Raw genomic sequence first — 20,573 nt, forward strand, 5'->3', positions numbered from 1 at the left:
TGGTGGTCTAAAACTGGAACTGAAGGCAGGAAGAGAAGGAATTCAAAGTCATTCTTTACTGACAGGAAGGTAAACCAGAGCTGCCTAAGATGCCATCTCCAAAAACATAGAAAAATGAAACATTCTGAAAGAAAAGACCAATTTTTAAAAGAAAAGTATGCAGTCAAACATAGTATCTAATAAGTCTTTTAAATGTTTAATAGATATTTCGATGGGGACTATATATGGCCAGATAATCAATATTTGATAAACACCACCCTGTATGGGATAAAGAGAAAAATAGTAGCTTCTGACTTCATAAAATACCCTGGAGAACAAGAGTAGTAGAAACAATAATGTTGTTATTAATGAACTAAATACAATTAAGAGACCTGCTGAAACACAAGAAGATGGTAAGGAATTTAATTTTAGAAATGCACTCCAGATTGCACATTTTGCTTTCTATGGTAGCATTTTCTTCAACTTTTCTACTAACAATTATTCCCCCTCCCCTCTCTAGTCTAGGAAAATATAATATCCCATCCTTACACTGTTCTTACACCATTACATATTGGTTGCTAAGAAACAGATGTCTTATGGTCTCTTCTCACACCAGAACACAGAATATTTGTCTTCTAAGCCAATGTTGTTTAACTGTGCCCATCTGAGCAAGACCACTGGAGGTATGTTTATATGCCTTCCTGATGTGTGACTTCTCCTGAGGAAATGTGAACTGTTGCTCACCTTTAATAGAGCACCAATGCCCAGAGAATCAATTCTCTCTAAATTTAGCCTCATGAAACACTGAGTGTATTTGGGTTACTTACAAGATCACAGGTGGCTTCAAGACAGCTTCATCACTAAAAAAAATCCCACCTCAGTGTGGGTGACTATTTATAAAAATGCATCTCTGGAGCTGGCAACTGAGTTTCTTCCACCAAAATTATTTTCGTTTCTGTTGCTTTTTATTTGCATTTTGTACACTTGTTTGTTTAGTGTGTATGTGTGTTTCTCATAATCACATTCAAGCTCATCAGAGGAGGTAAAAGGATAACTAGTAGATGCTGATTCCTTTCTTCAACCATGTGGGATTCCAGAATCGAACTCAGGTCCTCAGGCTTGTTGACAAGTGTCAAGCATCTCATCAGTCCTGTTTCTGTTTTGATGACCTCGATGAAAGGCGGGGCATTCTTAGACCTATCTGAGCTTTTAGAATCTGGTAATTACAACAGATACCCTCTTCCCTCCAGGAAGGAAAGCTTAAGTTTGGAAGAAACACACACAATATAGCCATACACATAAACCAAACTCTCTGGGAATATATTCTAGAAATGTATATCATTAACTTACCCAAGTGACCCATGAGCACATTAGTTTGGGTGAACCATTATTTGTGGCGACCCTCATTATAATCCTCTTAAAAACAGATCTTCCTATATCTACTCCTAAAAGACTACAGTTGTAATAGATTATAAATTCCCAGTGGAGTGTGCAACCTTTCTCCATGTTGCTCAGGATCACCGATCACAGTGATTTGCAAACAGAGAATCATAACCAAAGTATCTAGATTCCACAGAATGTGATGCCATCTCAAATATTTAAAAAAACGTGCAATAGTTTACTTGGAAAACCATTGCTAAATCTCATTGATATATGAGCTTTTGTGAGCTTCAAGAGATGTGGCCAAAGAAGGTGCTACTTGTGCATCTGCTCAAGGAAGCATAGTTAGTTGAAGAGTGGGATGTTATTTCTAATAAAGAAAAACATATGATTTGAAGCTTGAAAGATGATATTCTTTGTATCAAATTTGTTATCATCAATTTGTACTTCCAGACTCTCACAGACACTTCATTATGTTTCCTCCTCTTCCTTGTCTACACTGGGACACAGTGCTCCGCACTCATGGTCAGAGTGAAAATGTCTATGGTTTTTAAAACCAAGGAGATAAAAATACAGAAACATTCAGTGCTGCACATAACGAATACTTGATATTAAAACTATTCTCTCTAGATAATATGTCTCTGTGTCACCAAGGTCTGCTTATGTCCCTTGTCAGAATCCCTGACCTTGTTAGCATGGACAGCTCTACCCCTGGCATTTCTGAACCTCTGTTCATCTCCACAGACCTCAAAAGACAACGATGTCTTTAAAACTGAAACAAGCAAATCTGCAGGTATATGCCAGCTGGAAGCAATAACAACTATAACAGAACTGACCAGGGCATCTTTACTAGACTCTGCCTTTATGTCTCTTTTCTTCTGACCATGACCATAATATCATGTTATATGAAGAATAAACCAAAATTCAATTTCACAAAGTTATGTTCAGCCACTCAGACTAGAATAGCCACAGGGGAATGGAGGAGAAAAGCAACTTGTAAGAAAAACTGCAACATTGTTTAGATTCAGCAACATTGTTTTAAAAATCTGTTTATTGATTTTAAGGCACTAGAACATTATAAATAAAGACTAATTAAAATATATATATATATATACACACTGAGGTCTTTTAATTTTTTTTACTCTATTCCTTTTTTAAAGACCTCAGTTTATATATAGATATATATTTAAATTACTGTTAATCTGTAATATAAATTTCATGATCAAGTTTTTATTTACAGCAAAATAATCATTCATTATATAGATGTACCATGTTTTTATTATCTGCCCATCAGCCAATTAATATCTAAGTTTATTCCATTTCCTAAATATTGTTAAAACATTGGCAATGAACATGGATGAGCAAGTATCTCTGTAATGAGATATACAGCCATTTGCTTTATATCTGTTTTGTATCCAGATGTAGCAGTGGGTACTACATCTGAATTTCCAGACAGCAGGAAGGCCTGGTTTGATAAGACCAGGCTACTAGGCCTGGTTTGATCTTCTGAGGAAAGCCCACCCCCTAGTGATGCACTTCCTTCAACAAAGTCACACCCACTCCAACAAACACATACCTCCTGCAGGTTTTATTCAAATCACCACAGAGTCCAGCTGTCTTCCTGGACACATCCCAAAGATTTAGCTTTCCTCAAGTAGGCCCTGCCAAAGGCCCCATCCCTTCCCATCACTACTACAGGCAGGCTCATAAACAAGTCTTCTACATGTGGGCCACGGTGAGATGTTACAGACTTAACGTCCAGCAATGGTACCAACAGTCTCATACAAAGCCTTGGGATAACTTGTTGTCGCTCTGACCTTGAAGCAGAGCTCCGCAACGAGTAAGGATATAAACACTGGAACCATGAAGCAGTTTGGGGGAGACCAGCAATAGGAAGAGAGAGAAAGACTGTGACTACATCAAGGGCTTCTCTTCTAAAGTCTTCATGTTTCTGCATAGTCATATTCTTCCCCTCCAGAATAATGAACCAACCAGGTATCTTATATCCCAGCTGGCTTGCTGAGGACAGTTGGGCTCAGACAGCAAAGGACTTCTCAGGAGTTGACTTTGGGTTGGTTATAAATCCATCTAACTTTGGAGGATGGCTGTGAGAACGCAGAGACTACAGCATAAAGAATGATATATGGATTCAAAGTTATTGTTGTTGCTTTTCATCATATGCTATTCTGGTTTAAAATTTCATTCTTCATCCTAAAATAGTTTGGTTTCCTGAAGTCTGAAGAATCAAAACAACCTGCCATGAAACCTCCCTCAGTCCTCTTCAATCTACTTGCTTATGTATCTCGATATCCATTTTGTAATCATCTATCACTTTAATAGGAAAAGCCTGAAGGGGAAAAGGAGCGCTTGTTAGGATTTATTTTATTTATTGGAAGAGGCTCTAGCCCCTTGGTCCTAGAAATTTTCTCTTTAGCTCACTCTCCTAAGTCATATTTAATTTACTTGGGCAGCAATACATATTTTGTGTCACAGAGTCTATTTAGCAGAGTCCGCTTGTTTTATTGCCCAAGACTATTTTCTTCTGCGATATATTCTCACAACAACTGAAGGACATCTCTTGTTGAGTAGTACTTTCTATACAGCCACCTTTTTATTCGCAATAAATTAGAGATCAAATACACATTCAATGTTTGCTTTTAAATGCATAATATTTATATCTAAATGATAAATTCAAATATGAATTTTTTTGTTTTGTTTAAATTTGTGTTTATTATTCTTCCTCGTGAGTATGTATGATGTGAGTGATTGCATGGCATATGTGTGGTGGTCAGAGAACAACTTTTGGGTATTTGTCTTTTCTTCTACCATGTGGTCGAGGGATTGAACCCACATATTCAGGTCTGAGGGGCAAATACTGTTTTACACACTGAGCCATCACAATGGCCCCATTTTTAAAAAATTTATGTTTTTCAAGAATATCAGCTGGGTGAGATTATTTTATTTTATTTTTTAAAAAAAGAAAACAAACTATCTTTTTTCATTTTACATACCAATCCCAGTTCCTATTCTCTCACCTCCTCCCATTCCCTCTACCCTTCCCCCAACCCAACCCCCCCCCCCCTCCAACTATCTATTTCCTCGCAGGTTGTAGGTCTATTTCAATTGTTCACCTGGTCTTGATTTAGTTTTTTTTTTTTTTTTATGTGATAACCATCCAGAAAATTTTCCATTTCTTTTACATTTTCCAATTTTGTGGAGTACAAGATTTTGTAGTATGACCTAATGATTCTCTGGATTTCCACTGTTGATATTTCCCCATTTCATTTCTTATTGTGGGACAATGATGTATCAGTTGTATTGCTTTAATAAAACTCTGATTGGCCAATAGCCAGACAGGAAGAATAGGTGGGGCTACCAGGTAGGAAGTAGAGGCGTGGTGACAAGAACAGGAGAATTCTGAGAAAAGGAAAGCACAGTCTGCAGCTATCACCCAGAAGTAAAGGAAGCAAGATGAGAATGCCTCGCTAATAATAGGGACTAAGCTACGTGGCTAACACAGACAAGAATTAAGGGCTAATATAAGTTATAATAGTTAATAAGAAGCTTGAACTAATAGGCCTACCAGTTTATAGTTAATGTAGGCCTCTTGTGCGGTAATTTTTTTTATTTTTTTTATTTTTTTTTTTTTATTTTTTTTTTGGAACTGAACGATTGCGGGACTGGGCAGGACAGAAACCTCTGGTAACAATTTCTGATTTTGTTAATCTGGATGTTCTCTGTATGCTTTTGTTTAGTTTGGATAAGAGTTTGTCTATTTTGTTGATTTTCTCAAAGAACCAGCTCTTTGCTTTATTGATTCTTTGTATTGTTTTCTTTGTTTCCATTTGATTGATTTCAGCCCTCAATTTGATTACTTCCTATTATCTATTCCTCCCGGGTGAGTCTGCTTCTTTTTGTTTTAGAACTTTCAGGTGAGCTGTTAAGTCACTAGTGTAGAATTTCTCCACTTTCTTTATGTAGGCACTTAGTGCTATGAACTTTCCTCTTAGCATGTTTTTACAGTGTCCCATAGGTTTGGGTACATAGCACCTTCATTTTAACTGAATTCTAGAAAGTCTTTCATTTCTTTCCTTATATCTTACTTGACTAAGTTATGGCTATATTTAGTGGTAAATGAGCACTGTTCAATTTCCATGAGCTTGTAGAACTTCTTCAATTAGTGTCATTGTTAAATGCTTACTTTAAACCATGGTAATCTGATAAGATACAGGTGTTTATTCCTATTTTTAAAAATCTGTTGAGGTTTGCTTTGTTACCCAGCATGTGGTCAATTTTAGAAAATGTTCCATGAGGTGCTGAGAAGAGGGTATATTCTTTTGTGTTTGGGTGGAATGTTCTGTAAATGTCTGTTAAGTCCATTTGAGTCCTCTTATTTCTCTAAGTTTCTGTCTGGATAAACATGTTCATTGTGGAGAATTGGGTGTTGAAATCTCCTAATATTAGTGTGTGGGTTTGATGTGTGATTAAAGCTTCAGTAATATTTCTTTTATATATGTGGGTGCTCTTGTATTAGGGGTATAGATGTTAAAAATTAAGACTTCATCTTGATGGATTGTTCCTGTTATGAGTATAAAGTGTCCTCCATTTCTTCTGAGTGAATTTATTTTGAAATTTATTTTGTTAGATATTAGGATAACTATCACCTTGTTTCTTAGATTCATTTGATTGGAAAATCTTTTTCTAACCTTTTACTTTGAGGTAGTTTCTGTCTTTGAGGTTGAGATGTGTTTCTTGTATACAACAGAAGGACAGACCCTGCTTTCGTATCCTTTCACTTAGCTTGTATCTTTTTGTAGGTAAATTGAGTGCACTGATATTAAGAGATATTGATGACCAGTGATTGAAGCTTTGCTGGATATAGTAGTCTAGGCTTGCATCTGTGGTCTCTTAGTGTCTGCAGCACATCTGTCCAGGACCTTCTGGCTTTCATGGTTTCTATTGAAAAGTCAGATGTAATTCTGACAGATCTGTGTTACTTGACTTTTTTCCTTTGCAACCATTAATATTCTTTCTTTATTCTGTATGTTTTGCATTTTGATTATTATATGGCATGGGAATTTTTTTGGTCCAGTTTATCTGGTGTTCTGTAAACATCTTGCACCTTCATAGGGATATCCTTCTTTAGGTCGGGAAAGTTTTCTTATATGATTTTGTTGAACATATCTTTTGTACCTTTGAGCTAGAGTCATGCCCCAGATTTCCTGGGTGTTTTGTGTTAAGAATGTGTTGGATTTAAGCCAGGCGGTGGTGGCGCACGCCTTTAATCCCAGCACTCGGGAGGCAGAGGCAGGAGGATCTCTGTGAGTTCGAGGCCAGCCTGGTCTACAAGAGCTAGTTCTAGGACAGGCACCAAAAACTACAGAGAAACCCTGTCTCGAAAATCAAAACAAAAAAGAATGTGTTGGATTTAATATTTTCTTTGACTGATGAATCTATTTCCTCTATAGTATCTTCAACACCTGAGAATTTCTTTCTTTTCCATCTCTTGTATGTTGTTGGTTATGCTTGCCTTTGTAGTTCCCATTCATTTACCCAGATTTTCCATATCCAGAATTTCCTCAATTTGTGGTTTCTTTGCTGCCTCTATTTCAGTCTTTAAGTCTTGAATTTTTTGAACTGTTTGCTTGTCCTGTTTGATTTTTCTTTCTTGGTTTTCTTGGGCTTCTTTGAGATAGTTATTGATATTTTTTTCCTTTTATTTTTGTCTTATCCTTCATTTCTTTAAGGGAATTTTTCATTTCAACTTTAAAGGTCTCCATCATCTTCATAAAGTTATATTTAAAATAGTTTTCTTCTGTTTCTTCTGGTTTTGATGATGAAGTCTTTCTGTTGTATGACCATTGGGTTCTGGTGTTACCATGCTGCTTTTTAGATTGTTGAACGAATTCTTACGTTATTGCCTACTAACCATTTCTTCCTCCATTTGGTGTTAGCAATGTCTTTGCCTCTTGGTCCAATCCTTGCAGTGGCTGTCTGTGTCTTTGGGAACTGTTGATGGTCTGCTCTGTAATGTCACTGTCTGTGTCTCAGGAAGCCACTGAGGTGTCTCTTGGCTTGCTCTCTTGGTCCACTCTGCCATCAAAGCCTGTGCTTCAGAGTTTCTCTCTTGGTCCTTTCTGTGTAGCCGCAGTCTGTGCTTCATGGTTCCTATCTTAGTCCTCTCTCTTCAACCTCTCTGTGTAGTTGTAGCATGTGTTTCAGAGTTTTTCTGAGGTTGTGGTAGAGATAGGAAGGTTTGGGGTTGAAATGGGACTTGTAACTAACAGGGTCTTATCGATGGGATGGGGGTTTTGGAGCAGCCTACCTGCAGGAAGCTTGCCTTCTGGCTGGTTAGAGAAGCTGAGGCAGGTCGGGGAGGGACCTGGGCATTTGCCCTGGTGTGGAGGGACTAGAGAGTGGGGTGTCCCACCAGGTGGGTAGTCATTCACTTTTTGGTCCTGTCTGTGTAGTTACAGACCGTGTTTCAGAGTTCCTCTGAGGTAGAGGGGGATAGGAGGGTTTGGGGAAAGAGTGAGACTTATAGCTTTCAGGGTCTGATTGATGGGATGGGGTGTTGGAGCAGCCTACCTCACATGATTTGCATACATTCTGCAATAAATAGCACACATTTAAAGAAAGGGAGGCTGTGTCCAGTACTCCATCAATGGCTACTACGCTGATACTCAGACAATACTCTGTGTTTATTTTCTTCTTTTTCTAATCAAGGATATAGGGTTCTCATATTTGCAGCATGGTTTAGGTTAAGATAATTTTTCAGACTCAATAGGTATGTATATTCATCCATGAAGATATAATTAATGGAACCTGATGACTCCTTATCTTATAAATAAACCAAAATAAGGGAGGTATCCAGATTCCCATCAGAGTTTTTATTTATTTTAAATTGATAAATAAGAATTTGTAATCAAATAATATTCTGAAAATTGTACATATTGTGGAATGTCTAAATTGAGCTCATTAGCATATGCATTTCCTGTTTTAAGTAAGAACAGTTGAAATTTTCATAAGCAGTTTTCAGTGTACGATCGTTGTCATTAAGTATAGTCACCATGCTGCAGAATATAATTCTTGAATTTCCTCTTAATTGAAATTTTATGTCTCGTAGCCAGTGAATCTCCGAACTTACTCCCAACTCCTCCCAACCACCATTCGAGCCAGTGCCCCAACATCTTCAACTCTTTTAGTTCTTCATATGAATGATATTATTCTGACTTATTTATCTTACTTCTCTAACCTCCATGGTGGAATTTCAACTGATACAATCCCTTACTTTGTAAATTTTGATCATACTTCATTGCACATGCACACCAATCGTGGCTCTTAGAAATGGTGCTAACAAGGCCTATTTTCATATTCACAAAAGGCGTGTAAGCATTCAGTGAGAAGTAGAAAAGCAACCCTACATTCAATTAAAGAGAGAGGGTTTTGAAACAATTCATCTATAATTTCTCTGAGGTTCTCAAGATTCAATTTAGGTGACAAATATTTGGTAAGATGCAACAGATGTAGCATAAAACAAGGAAATCCAACTGAATTTTGAGTGTAAAGATGAAGAATTGCTGTCATAACAGGAACTTGCACGGGAGTAAATGTTTTCTCAGTGGTGCAAGAGGGAACAGCTCCAGGTCATTATGTATTTCAGGCTCACATTCTGCCGCAGCCCCCAAATCAGGAGTGGCAAAAATATATCTTTAATAGGAAAGTGCTTTTCAACTCTGCCAAGACAGAATTGGGTACAGAGATAATTAAGTTGACTTTGCACCTTGGAAGGCTTTGCAAAGTCAGAGGATGAAAGAATTTAAACCTACTTTAGAGGGTTTAAAGGAATTTGATAGCTTTAAAAACAGCTGATCTTTTAAACATTAATTCATTTCAATTTTAGTGGGTTAAATGTTATCACACACACACACATACACACACACCTCATAGTATGCCTTAAGTTTACATAATTCATAAATAGTATAAAATAACTTACATATAAATTCAAAGGCTTGGTTAAAATTGGATTTTATGTTCTCACTCAAGTGAACAGGACTCTGGGGAATCTCAAGGGACAAAATTCTTCTTAAAAAAATATTTCTTGGCTCTCTGCTCCTCCCTGTTCTGGAGACAGCCGCTTCTTTTCGTGCAGTGCCAGCCTCGTTCCAGAGACACGATGGTGAAAGTCGGAGTGAACGGATTTGGCCTTATTGGACGCCTGGTTACCAGGGCTGCCTTCACTTCTGGCAAAGTGGACGTTGTTGCCATCAATGACCCTTTCATCGACCTCAACTACATGGTCTACATGTTCCAGTATGACTCCACCCATGGCAAGTTCAAAGGCACAGTTAAGGCTGAGAATGGGAAGCTTGTCATCAACGGGAAGGCCATCACCATCTTCCAGGAGCAAGATCCCGCCAACATCAAATGGGGGGATGCCGGCGCCGAGTACGTTGTGGAGTCTACCGGTGTCTTCACCACCATGGAGAAGGCTGGGGCCCACTTGAAGGGTGGGGCCAAGAGGGTCATCATCTCCGCCCCTTCTGCTGATGCCCCCATGTTTGTGATGGGTGTGAACCATGACAAGTATGACAATTCCCTCAAGATTGTCAGCAACGCTTCCTGCACCACCAACTGCTTAGCCCCCTTGGCCAAGGTCATCCATGACAACTTTGGCATTGTGGAAGGACTCATGACAACAGTCCATGCCATCACGGCCACCCAGAAGACTGTGGATGGCCCCTCTGGGAAGCTGTGGCGAGATGGCCGTGGTGCTGCCCAGAACATCATCCCTGCGTCCACTGGCGCTGCCAAGGCTGTGGGAAAAGTCATCCCAGAGCTGAACGGGAAGCTCACGGGCATGGCCTTCCGCGTTCCTACCCCCAATGTGTCCGTCGTGGATCTGACATGCCGCCTGGAGAAAGCTGCCAAGTATGATGACATCAAGAAGGTGGTGAAGCAGGCATCCGAGGGCCCACTAAAGGGCATCCTGGGCTACACTGAGGACCAGGTTGTCTCCTGTGACTTTAACAGTGACTCCCACTCTTCCACCTTCGATGCTGGGGCTGGCATTGCTCTCAATGACAACTTTGTAAAGCTCATTTCCTGGTACGACAATGAATTCGGCTACAGCAACAGAGTGGTGGACCTCATGGCCTACATGGCCTCCAAGGAGTAAGAAGCCCGCCCTGGGCCACCCATCCCAGCAAGGACACAGCAAGAGAGAGGTCCTCGGCTGCTGAGCAATCCCTGTCCTAACCCTTAACACTGAGCATCTCCCTCACAGTTTCCATCCCAGACCCCCAGAATAGCAGAAGGGGGCTTAGGGAGCCCTACTCTCTTGAATACCATCAATAAAGTTCATTGCACCCCTCTTCAAAAAAAATATTTCTTTCTCACAAAACCTCTCCCTAACCTTTTGTTAAGAGAGGGGGTACACATGAGGCACCGGATGTTTCTGTCAGGAAAATATCCTCATGTCTCTTGATGTGTCAGTAACTGGTCATTTCCCTACTGAGGGGCCACAGTATAAGGGGACTAAGAGCAGGGAGTAAGTGACCTCCCTGTCATTTGTTCTCTCAGCAGGAAGAAGCAGCGCAAAGCAGCTCCACTTTGACTTCTGTGTGTTCCTAGAGAATGCCAACTTGATTATGACAAGAAAAGGTGGGGGCCATGTGAATTGCTTGAGCATTTTCAATCTAGATGACAGAATGAAGCAGGCAATTATGGGGTGATGTTTTTCAGGCTCTTGTATTAAGTGGAGAACATTAATTAATGGGGAATGGCCCAAAGGTGGGAGATTTAAAAGCCGGGATTTTATGAGACAAGAGAATCATTGAAGTAGGGTGGTGGTGGGTCATAGCATGCTGTGTGCCTGGGCAGGATGGGCTTAATTATTCTATCTGCTTCTCTGAACTGAAAACCATGAATGCACAACAGGAGCATAAATTCCCACCCATTTCTCAGTCATCAGAAATAGACTCACCTCTTGGAAATTGGAAGCAAACAAGATTGCCAGGCAAAAGTTGGGAGCATGGTGGTGAAGTTGGGGGAAGAGGAGAGGGGGAGAAAGAAGGGAAAAGGGAAAGACTGGAGAGTGCTTGGGGGAATGGGAGGGTGGAGATGGAGGAAGGGCAGATACAGGAGTAGGGAAGAAGATATCTTAGGGTTGGCAAGAGACTTGGCTTTAGAGGGGATCCCAGGTGTGCCCGGGGATGTCCCCAGCTAGGTCCTTGGGCAGCAGAGTAGAGAGTGCCTGAACTGGCCTTGCCCCACTATCACACTGATGATTATCTTGAATATCACCATAGAGTCTTCGTCTGGAGATGGATGGAGAAAGAGACAAAGTCCCTCATCAGAGCAATGGACTGAGCCCCCAAGGTCCAGTTAAAAGGCAGAAGGAGAGAGAAGATGAGCAAGGAAGTCTGGACCGCAAGGGGTTGGTCCACCTACTGAGACAGTGTGCCTGTTCTAATGGGAGCTCACCAAATCCAGCTGGACTGGAACTGAATGAACACGCAATGCAATCAAACTGGACTCTCTGGATGTGGCTGACAATGGGGGCTGACTGAGAAGCCATTGATAAAGGCACTGGGACTTGTTTCTACTGCATGTACTGCCTTTTTGGGATCCTAGTCTATTTGGATGCAAAACTTCCTAGGCCTGGATGGGGGTGTGGGGCTTGGACTTCCCACAGGACGGGTTCCCCGCCCTCTCTTAAGGAGGGAGGAGGAGGGAGAAGGGTGAGTTGGGAGAATGGGGAGGGGAATGGGAGAAGGGGAGGAGGTGTAAATTTTTAAATGGAAAAAAAAATTAGGAACAAGAAAAAAATTAGAAACAAGAAAAAAAAAAGACTGTGCTCCCAAGGTCCCAATGAGGAACAGAAGGAGGGAGAACATGAGCAAGGAAGTCAGGACCACGAGGGGTGCACCCACCCACTGAGACAGTGGGGCTGATCTATTGGGAGCTCAACAAGGCCAGCTGGACTGTGACTGAAAAAGTATGGGATAAAACCGGCCTCTCTGAACATGGCGAACAATGAGGACTGATGAGAAGCCAAGGACAATGGCATGGGGTTTTGATCCTACTTCATGTTCTGGCTTTGTGGGAGCCTAGCCAGTATGGATATTCACCTTCCTAGACCTGGATGGAGGGGGGAGGACCTTGGACACTCCACAGGGCAGGGAACCCTGACTGCTCTTTGGACTGGAGAGGGAGGGGGAGAGGAGTGAGGAGAGGGGGAGAGGGGTGGGGGGAGGGGGAGAAGAGTGGGAGGAGGGGGAGGGAAATGGGAGGCTGGGAGGAGGCGGAAACTTTTTTTTTCCTTTTCTCAATAAAAAAAATTTAAAAAAAGATAATTAATATAAAAAAAAGAAATAGACTCACATAATATAAGAGATTCAACAGTGTTTATAAGTTGAAGATCAGTTATTCTGGATAAAATAGAACATTTAGTTTTCATTTTCTGTTTTCTGTGCTAATGTGCTTCCTTCCTTCCATTTCTCCTTGTCTCTTTCCTCTCATCTCCTTCCTCTTTCCAGGTTTTCTTCCCTCCTTCTATCCCTATCCTCCCTCTCTCCCTCTCACTCCCTCCTTCCTCCTTCATACAAAACTCTGTCAATTTGCAATGCTTTCAACAAAAGGACACATCCAAAACACAATTACATGCAAATTTCTGCATTCAGAATAATTAGTACACCTTCTTTCATGGAAAAATACCTATTGTTAAAGCTATGAGATTATGTCATATATGGTTCATTAAAATTCTGCAATATTTAGAAAATGACAGTTCATTAAAAAACATTGAGGCTATTTATGTATTACTTTTTTACACTTGTCAATTTTTTATTTTCTTTTTAAAAACATATACAATTAAATTTATTTTATTATTATTGTTCTATTGTCTTTTAATATTTCTATTTATTATTTTCTCATATAACATATCCTAACTGCAGTTTCCCTCCCATCCACTCTTCCCAGTCACTCCCCCACTTCCCTTTCCCCTCAGATTCAATCCTTCTTATTTCCCTTCAGAAAAGAGCAAGCCTCCCAGGGATATCAACCAAACATGGCGTAACAAGTTACAATAAGACTAGGCACATACATTCTTATTAAGGCTGGAGAAAAATGGTCCTAAAAGCAAGCAGAAGATTCAGACAGTCCCATTTCCACTGTTAGGAGTCCCACAAGAACACCAAGCTGACAAGCACAATATATATTTAGATGATTTAGTTCATGGGCTCCCTCTTGAAGTGTGGGCCTTAAATTCAACCAGTCATTGGTTGGCTACTCCCACAAGTTCTGGGCTTCCACTGCCCCTGCATATCTTGCAAGCAGGACAGATTATAAGTGGAAGGTTTTGAGGCTGGATTGGTGTCCTAGCCCCAACACTGAAAGTTGCTTGTTATAGAAGATAGCCAATTCCAGTCTCTGAATTCTACATTACTAGGGCTCCCCACTATGATCACCCTGTTAGAATCCTGGGAGTTTCTACTGGGGTTGGAGAGATGATTTATGTTTAAAAACACAAACTACTCTTGCAGGCTACTGGAATTTAGTTTCCAGCACTCACATGGGTAACTCACAACCTCCTGTAGCTTCAGGTTCAGGGATCCAATGCCCCCATCTGGTCTCTAAGACACCTGCCCTCCCCAAAGAAATAACTACACAAACAAACACACATAAATATGAAAAATTACAAAAATAAATCTTATAAAAGCAACATTTTTTCTTTGATAATTTCCAACTACCTTGTACCTTTGTTTTTAAATTTGACTAATCCATTGAGTTATTTGAATAAAAATGTATGGGAGATAGCTTTCTAAAAGTATTTTAAGAGGAGGAAGAAGAAAGCCTTAAAATTTTGAAAACTTTCTTTCTCAAGTGCTCTTTTATTGTGCAAACATTCTAAAAGAGTTAAAAAGTTATCATTAATATCTCCATGTGGAATACTTTCCAATAAACCTCCAGATGGAGTGACCAGGGGCAGTCAGAGTTCACAGATGCTGTGTAGGATAAAGAGATTAAGAAAGGTCACCTCCCCAGGAGGTGAAGGGCACTCATAATACTTCTGACTTTAGTTAGTTTTGCCAAAGGCCATGTTTAGGTATTGCTTAGTGTTAAACACAAATTAACATTGCTCAATATTTTATTCCTATCTAAGTAAAATAAGGAGCAAACAGGCAAACTCATTGTCAGAAGAAATGGGACTTACTTGCCTGAATGGTTAGAACCAGCTCAAGAAAACGAAGGCAGAAAAACCCGAGCTTGGCTCAACCATCAGCAATTAGGATCAGGAATTAACAAAAACTAGAATCCAAGAGGTGGAGTTGGGCTTGAGGTGGTCAGTAGATGAAGACTCCTCCCATCTCCCTAGACGTTTATAGCCGAGGTCAGGCATATCCCTGGTAAGGGAGATGCTAGTATTGCTATTTGTGATTAAGTAGAAACACAGTTTTCAAGCCTTTGGAAATTCCAGGACTTGAAAGGTGACTCAAACTACCAAGTGGCAGGCAGTTCTTTTGGTTGTTGGGAACAGGGATCTTGAGAAGAGAATTGGACCAACTTATAAAAGTCATTTACACAAGACGAAAGGTTACTGTCTATTACTCAATGAACTCAGTAAATATTTTCGACCAAAGGAAAGAATTAAAGTCAAAAATAATAAGTAACCCTGAAACCAGATTAATTAAAGAAGGTGAGTTTGTGAAAGGGGTGGGGAGGTATGATACTGCGGAAGTGTTCCTCGACAACTGTGAGCGTCCGCTTTCACTAGGGAAGAAAACTACAAAAAAAAAAAACAAAAAACAAAAAACAAAAACAGGGCAGTGGTGGAGCACACCTTTAATCTCATCACGTGGGAGGCATCAGCAGGTAGATCTCTGCGAGTTCGAGGCCTGCCTGGCTACAAGAGCTAGTTCCAGGACAGGTAACAAAGCTACACAGAAACATCCTATTTCAAAAAATAATGAATTAAACTTTTAAAAATACCATAATGTAATAGCTACCTTAATATCCTAATCATACTGAACAAATAGTCAAGTTATACCTAGGAGTATCTGTATCTTACCTAAACGAAACACAGGGGTTCACTGTAGGTAAAACAAAGCAAAACCTACTTTTGAAGGAAACTTAAGATTTAAGTGGAAACAAACACAGTAAGTAACGGTGGTTATGCAGACCTTTTTGCCTCCTCCTGTAGAGTACTTGATATTCCTTAACATCACTTTTTATCTTGTGTAGTGTGTGCCATATGTGTTTATATGTGCATGAGCTTGTATATGTGATTGTGGTTTTGTGAGTGGTGTCTATGCATATGTGGATAAGTGTGTGGAATCTATGCATGTGTGTGGCATGTATGTGTGTGTGGTTATGTGAGTAACAGGTATGTGAATATGTGTATGTTCATGGTGAGGAGGTCAGAAGGCAACACCTTCCACCTTGAGACAGGGTATTTTTGTTTTTATCTCTCTTTGTCAGGATAGATGACCCATAAACTCAGAAGAGTCTTCTGGCTCGGCCTCCCATCTTGTCATAGGACTTGGATTATAGATTGTGCAACCATATCCAGTTTTATATTCAGACCTAGGTCCTCACACAGCCTGACAAATGTTTTACCCACTTTGCTATTTCCCCACTCTTCCCACATAGTTTGTTAATATTCCTACAATCATTAAAATTCTTCCCTTAGCTTAAGACCTGAAACATAATAGCATGACCATCAATGCCTTAAACAAGTATTGTTATAATGGAGCCACGACTTAAAGACATGTTTGGCTTCTTAGCGTATTGTAACAAGATATGCTGCTGGCACCACAGGAGGAAGAAAACTGCATTAGGAATTACCTTTCTTCCCCCCAAAAGATCAAATTCTTGACTAAGTTAATGTTGCAGAAAAAAATAAGAAGATAGAATAGAAGGGAAATAACATCCTTGGCAACCTAACACAGGATCAGTATGGTATTAATGCACTTCTAATTGCATTGTCTTCATCTAATGCTAAGATAATATTTACTCCTAGTTTGTTCAGAGGTGAACTGTTGGTTACATGTCTCCCGAGGGATTTCTGCATGAATTTTTTTTCGTTCATCCCCCAAAAGAACCCATGGATTAGTAATTTTTGTTCTAATTTTTAAAACTAGAAAACTGAAGCTCAGATGTATTAAACAACAGAAAATAAATCATAGTTGATGAATACTAGAGAAAAAAACAAGCATACCAACCTCGATTTACCAAACTTACCTGCCTATGTTTATCTAACGGTTTTTTTTTTGTTCTTTGAGGATTGTATCCTTACAACAGGCATTTTAACATAATGACAAGCATAAATATTAGTCAATTTCCTATATTATACTGGTACCTTATATCAATAAACTATAACAAGTCATGGAACAGAAATGAATTTAGTTAAAGGTGTTTGCCACATTCCATTATATGCTTCTTCATTATTGTAATGCAATATGAAATGAATATTTGACCTTCACCTTCAGTTCTTGGCAAAGAATCTTATGTTATCAAATGAACTTCATCTTATTATCAGTTTGACCATTTCTTACCTTGTTATTTCTTTAAAAAAAAAAGAGGTTTGAAATAAGGCATTATTTTAGATTTAATCTTAAAAAAAATTCATCATGCAGTTGTAGCAAGAAAGGACAAACAGCTCTTAAGACCTTTTTTGGTAGAACTGGTCACATGGCCACAATAATTTCTACTCAAAAGATGAAATGACTTTGGCTAAGTACAATGCAATCCCACATTAAGCTCTTGATTTCATTAAAGAAAAGAAAATATATTGATTCTCTGTCTTAACAAATAACATTTGTCGCTGGGAATCTAGCTTGGTAACACTCAACACAGAGCATACATACCATGTAATAAGCACTCACTACATAATGGGCAAGAAATTAAGTGACCTAGAACTATGTTAATGAGAACAGAGCAGATGCTAGTGGGAGTGCTTCATCTTCCCTGGAAAGCATAACTTCATCTGGAGAAGGTAGCCTTTGTATTGTTGGACCATCAAAGAAATGTGCAGAGAGGAGCTGTCAGAATTTCTGGACCAGGTTTCTCATTGCTATTTGTCCAAAAACTAGAAACACTATAGCCACAAACAAAAGGAAAAGAAGTTTTCTTCCACAACTTATTAACATTCAAAGCTAAATGTAGGAAGATACACAAGTCTAAAAGCAATGGTTCCAAGCAAGAGATTCAGGAAAGTAATACAACACTCAGAGATCTTTAGAATGAAGTAGCTGTAATTGCTGTCATCGTTGCCATTGTCATTGTCGTACTAGTGTATACGCTCCTGTGTGTGTGTTTTATTGACATGATTTTACTGATGTTTTTTCATTTACAGACAACTATTAAAATAGGGATGTTTCAAATAGAAATACAAATTTTAAACCTGTTTTACAAACCTGAAGACTTGATAGCCCTGAGCCCATATACCTAACCCGCAACAATTGGTTGAGTCTAAAGGGGCTCTCCACTCCAAATGTGTCAGAGACTCCTTGCATCTCCAATAGCATATTTTCTTCTGAATTCTCAGTGAATTTGAGTTTCTTTGTGCTAGAAGCCTAAAGTTATCCAGAAAATGTAATGTACGTGCCTAGGTTTACATAAATGTCATCAGTTTGAGAAGGATGCTTTTATTTTTTGAGATTATACTATAATTACATAATTCCTCCCTTCCATTTCCTCTTTCTGAACACTTCTATACATCCCTCCTTGCTCTCTTAAAAATTCATGGAATCGTTTACTAATTGTTGTTACATGCATATATGTATATGCCTGCATTCCTAAATAAACCTGCTGAGTCTATATAGTGTCTTCAATCATGAAAGAATTAAAGCCATGAATATGGGATGTCAGAAATAAGCAAGCTCTAAATTCTGTAACATAGATATTGTCAACCTTCTTCCCTACTAGACAGAGGACAATAGAAGATATTTTCAATTGATTTTAGATTTATTTTATTTTACATGTCTGAGTAAATATGTATGTTTACATATCGCATGCATATGCCCAGGGAAGTCAAAGGAGGATGTTTAGAAACTCTATGACTGGAATTTCAGATTGGTGTCAGTCAACATGAGGGTACTAAAATTAAACCCAGGACCCCTGCAAGACAAATGCTCTTAACTGCTAAGCTACCTCTCCAGCCATACTTTTTTTTAAAGAAAAAAAAAGGAAGGCACCCTGCTTTGATACACATAGATACTTCTATTGAATAAATCATTGAAAAAATGTTTCTTGAACACATTGCCCTGCATTACTGAAGGCATTTTAATGCAGTGATGAAAAAAGTAGATATTCAAATCCCTGTTTTCATAAAGTTTGTTGTCTAATAGTAGTTTATAGAGAAAGACTAATAAATAAAGGAATAATTTTAAGTATACTAAATTCTGATGATTGGTTTTAAGAAAAATAAAGTAAAATTTGATCAGGGAAAATGGATGAAAACAGTTTAAAATAGTGTGTTTGAGAAGTTGTTAGTATAAAGCTGTTGTAAAAGACTAGCAACTAAAGGGAACCAAGACTCAAGGAACCCCTCCAAAGATTTTATAAGTTGTAGACAATTACTGCGGACTGGAGATTCTTCCATGAAACAAGATGTCTGCAAGTTGTACGAGGAACCCAATAGACAGCTTCTGTGAGTCACTACCATTCACGGTGGGATGGATTTTCAATTATGTAGCTGCCTGAACCATCATTGTCCTGTAAGTAACTCTACCAAACTTATTGGTTCTCCAAACTGGACTTAGATGGTGTTGTTTCTTTGGCCTGTTACTGCCCTCTTTATCTATGAAGATCAGAAATGCAAAGGGAAACCCATCTCATCATCAAGGTAAATTCATTTATCTATATTAATCAAGGACCTAATAATGGATTCATGACCACGGATTTCTTGTGATTTTAAGAGTTAGATACAACTTTATTGCCCTTCAGAGAAGAGAGAAACATTTGACTAAAGGTCCAAGGCTATGCCATTTTTTTTTTTTTATATCTGAGTCACTACGAAAAACACTGGAATCATTCTTAGGAAAACAACTTGTAAGGTATGTTCATATCAAACGTCATGTGCCCACTATCATCTTTACCTTAATAAATGGCCATTCCATCCTTAAAGCTTCTTGGACACATTACAAAGAAACATTTCTCAATTTATTATCATGGTATACTATAATCACCACCATATTTTTGTGGAATAACACTATGATATTACGTACAACTTGAAATATTATTGTATTAAAAATATGTAACAATACCTGTTTCTCTGGTCAACTAATATGTTGTTATGGTAAAGCAGAAAACTGGATAACATGTCTACAGGCATTTAAATGATTCAACTTTTAGTCTGCCTCCATTGTTGTAACACTGATGGGTAATCAGGAGAAATAATACTTTAAATTTTGATCTTTGAAATTTGCAGGCTTGTGATGAATAACTCAAAGCTCCCAATTGGTCATGTGACCATGGGAGGAGACAAATACCCAGGAGGAATGCTCAGGAATACATGCCTTATAATTTAGCACATTATAACCTCTTTCGGACTATAATATTTTCATTTTATAACAGGCTTATTGAGCTACATCCCAACCTAAGTTATGGAACATCAATGCTGTAAACAAGGTAGTAAATGTGTTTATTCAGACAGACATAAAATGTTATTACAGGAAATGTTAGAATAGTATTGGTAAGCAAAGGAATGGAGATCAGCTGCATCCTATTTCAAAAAGAAATAGATACAAAGAAAGATACAGTCAAACCAGTTCATAGAGTTTGTTGAAAATTTAAAGATGCTAAGATAAAGCACCGATAAAAAAAATAAAGCTACATATATATCACTGTTATATGGAAAAATCTAGAAGTACTTTTAAGAGGCAAATAAGAATTTTAGTTTAAGCTTTTTTGGTAGTTAGTATAGAGTGTAAGAGTATATATGAATCTTCAGTTTATAATTCTCATAAGAATTTTAAGATAAAATGAATAATAATAATTCTTTCTTCAAAGGAAAAAAATCTGTTCTTGATAGTGAGGCCTGAGGGAAATTCTTCACATGGGCCCTCATAAAGATAAAAATGTGCCCATAATAAATCAGGTTCTCAGAACACCCTGGAGTATATTTAGCAATCCGACTCAGAGGCTTTTCTGGACATTCCCCAATGAAGAGCATTGGATATTTCCAAGCTACAGCCAATGAAACAGAAAGAATT

General features: G+C 38.7%; 1 pseudogene; it reads left to right on the forward strand.

The window, feature by feature from the left end:
• The first annotated feature begins 9,489 nt into the window (after positions 1–9,489).
• Positions 9,490–10,744, forward strand: LOC142839373 (glyceraldehyde-3-phosphate dehydrogenase pseudogene; annotated as a pseudogene).
• Positions 10,745–20,573: the final 9,829 nt, after the last annotated feature.

The sequence above is a fragment of the Microtus pennsylvanicus genome, chromosome 21 (assembly GCF_037038515.1).
Source record: "Microtus pennsylvanicus isolate mMicPen1 chromosome 21, mMicPen1.hap1, whole genome shotgun sequence".
Lineage (NCBI taxonomy): Eukaryota > Metazoa > Chordata > Mammalia > Rodentia > Cricetidae > Microtus > Microtus pennsylvanicus.